The sequence below is a fragment of the Dipodomys spectabilis genome, unplaced genomic scaffold (assembly GCF_019054845.1).
Source record: "Dipodomys spectabilis isolate Male_0828 unplaced genomic scaffold, ASM1905484v1 ptg000156l, whole genome shotgun sequence".
NCBI lineage: Eukaryota > Metazoa > Chordata > Mammalia > Rodentia > Heteromyidae > Dipodomys > Dipodomys spectabilis.
The window spans coordinates 6,527-9,795 of NW_024870833.1; the positions used below are offsets into that span (position 1 = coordinate 6,527).

General features: G+C 36.0%; 1 pseudogene; it reads right to left on the bottom strand.

The window, feature by feature from the left end:
* Positions 1-2,101: 2,101 nt before the first annotated feature.
* LOC122118594 lies at positions 2,102-2,636 on the bottom strand (annotated as a pseudogene).
* Positions 2,637-3,269: the final 633 nt, after the last annotated feature.

The window sequence follows — 3,269 nt, forward strand, 5'->3', positions numbered from 1 at the left end:
TTGATTGAAGTAATATATGGCTTATTTTAAACACAGATATATTTGAGTCCTTACATACTTTAACACAAGTGAAATTTTGATTAGAAATTTTAAGGTTTGTTTACTTTGAGCCAAGGCATTAAGCTCTTTTGGGTAATTTACTACAAATGCATCATTTTAATTAACATGCTAATATAACTTTCTATGGAAAAGAAAGTGTAAGATTTGCATTTAATTTTCTTACCTATGGAAAGCTACTCACATACATTGGCTACTTTTGAAATTTTGATTTAGAAAAAGAGATGAAAGAATGAAGATTTTAATGTAGGAGCTGGTGGCTCATGCCTGTAATCCTAGCTACAGAGGAGGCTGAAATCTGAGTATTGGGGTTCAAGTCAACTGAGACAGAAAAGTTGTGAGATGCTTATCTCCAATTAACCACCAGAAATCCAGAAGTGGTATTGTAGCTCAAAGTGGTAGAAGCCTTGAGTGAAAAAGTTCAGGGACAGTGCCTACACCTTGAATTCAAGCCCCATGACCAACCAAAAAAAAAAAAAAGAATGAAGATTTTATGTGAATAAGGAAAAACAATTAAATTCATTGCTCATTCCACTGATCTGCTAAATTGCAAGGACATTGTAGGCTTGATTATTATGTTCTAATTAGTCTCTAGGGGGCATTCATGGACAATGGAGTGCTCATTAATCTGTCTTCTTCCTGTAACATTGATTTGTTGATTACCATTTCAGAGTCTCAAATTTAGAAACTAAAAATTGATGTGTGGTATTAATGTACTTACAGATGTTGCTACCACTTATCCAGATAAGAAGTCTATCTTAATGTACATCACATCGCTGTTTCAAGTTTTGCCTCAACAAGTGAGCATTGAAGCCATCCAGGAAGTAGAAATGTTGCCAAGGCCATCAAAAGTGACTAGAGAAGAACATTTTCAATTACATCATCAGATGCACTATTCTCAACAGGTAAAGAATCCAAAGAACAGCTAATATGAAAATTATTTCCTATTCTATGCACATTTTTAGGTATTGTACTCACATACTCATGTGTTTACATACAATGGATAATGGACATATATGTATATATATATCACATATATGTACTATAATACATATATAAAGCCTACCATATTGTGTATATACATAATGATACAACCACCAACTATATGAATCATTTAAATTATATCTGATATGTACAATATTCTTTTCAAAGAACATTGTTCAAATATTGTGCTATTTATATGTATCATGTCATAGGAAAATAGATGTATTGCCTTTATTTTGGATAAAGTGAAATGAAAGGGAATGCAGAATAATATACATGTTAAAATTTAAACTCTAAAACATAAAACAAAGAGCTAATACCCAAGCAAAAGCAAAGACAGGCACTCTAAAAATGTATTTTCCATACTGGGATGTAGCTAAGTGTCAAAGTGCTTGCTTAGCAGATGCAACACTCTGGTTCAATCCCCAGTACCACACAAAAATGTGTTTTTTCAAAAGCTTATTGGCAACTTATTGGATATATAACGATTTCTGGGTATAGAATATAATCTTGAGAGAAGAAAACATTTTATGATATTTCTAATACAAATTAAGTGGAGAATGCATATGTTGAAATTCTTATTAAATCATGAAATGAATTCAGAGGGCTTCTTTTATTAAGTGGTTTATTCTTTCTCTGAATAGTGAGATTTGGGGGTAATTTCTTGTATTTTTAGGTAAAAATAATGGAAAAGCCTTTAGTAAAATTTCTTCTGAAGGGAGGATAAATTCTCAAGCCTAATTTTCTCACTCTGAGCTAGTTCTATTTTTAGTTTATGAAAGCTTCAGTCTTTTCCAGGGTACAGACCTGATGAATTCTGCCTTTGTTTACTTTGGGTTCAGAGAAAATTGCCTATTTTTTTTTTTTACCAGATTTAAAAGAGTCATGCTACTAGAGTTGTGGAATTAGAGTAAACTGAAGTTGCCTTGCAGTGTGCATGCTTCAATCTCACCCTAGTTACCTTTCCAAACTATCTGCTCTCCAATATGATAAGAATTGTAAATGCCACAATTCATTTTTTTCAGTATATAATCTATTTATTAACAGAAAAGGCCTACACTCATTTCTTCGTGGACACACCCACAGTGCGACCATGGGGTCTTGGTGTGTTGGCCTCTGACTCGAAGGCCCCAGAAGTGGCGCAGCCCTCTATGGGCTCGAATCTTTTTCAGCTGCTCCAGGTCTTCACGGAGCTTATTATCCAGACCATGGGCCAGAACCTGGCTGCAATTTCCATCCTTTCCATCCTTCTGTGTGTTTAAGAACCAGTCTGGGATCTTGTACTGAGTTGGAATCTGCATAACGGTAATCACACGTTCCCCCTCAACCTCTGTGAGTTCTCCAGCCCTCTTGGTGACGTCAGCGTCCGCCTTCCTCAACACTACATGAGCGGATCTTCGCCCCACACCCTTAATGGCAGTAATGGCAAAGGCTATTTTCCACCGCCCGTCGATGTTGGTGTTGAGTACTCGCAAAATGTGCTGGAACTTCTCAGGAATCACTAAAGACTTGGCGACAGCACCTGTGGAAGTGCCACCATTCGTATCGCACCACTTTTTAATATCACTAATATGTGTTAAGATGGAATGGTTCATCTCTTCTTTTCCATTTAATGTTTGGTTTCATAGCATATTGGAACCATTCTTGCTGGATGATTTACCATGTCTATTTTCCTTCGCATTCCCTCTCTCCCAAACCCTCTACAGATCACAGTCAGTCTAGCACAAGGCTATGAGCGAACTTCTTCCTCTCCTAAGCCTCGCTTCAAGAGCTATGCCTACACTCAGGCTGCTTATGTCACCACCTCTGACCCTGTGCGGAGCCAGTTCCCTTCACAGGTTTGTCAATGTTTACTCTCTGTTCTAAGACTAGAGAATTTCCAAGATAACGTGACATTGCTTTTGCCTGTATGAAATTTTCGGTGCTTTTATCCTTCCTTCAAAGCTATTTTGTTTTCCCCAGTTTTATTAGGATCTCTCACATGCTGCTGTTCTGTTGAGACTTTTCTAAATTTAATAAATATTCATTCATCATAAATTGTACTCTTGTGATATAATTATTCGTAAGGTTCTCTTTTAGTTTTTGCAAAGACTGTTGTTCATTATACAAGCATGAAGTTTATTAAAAGATCCATATATGTAATGCTAAAAAAAGTGTGGACAAATATACAAAAGTACTAAGTGTACTTCCTATTGCTGAGATTTTTCTAGATATCTAGCTCTTTTCAT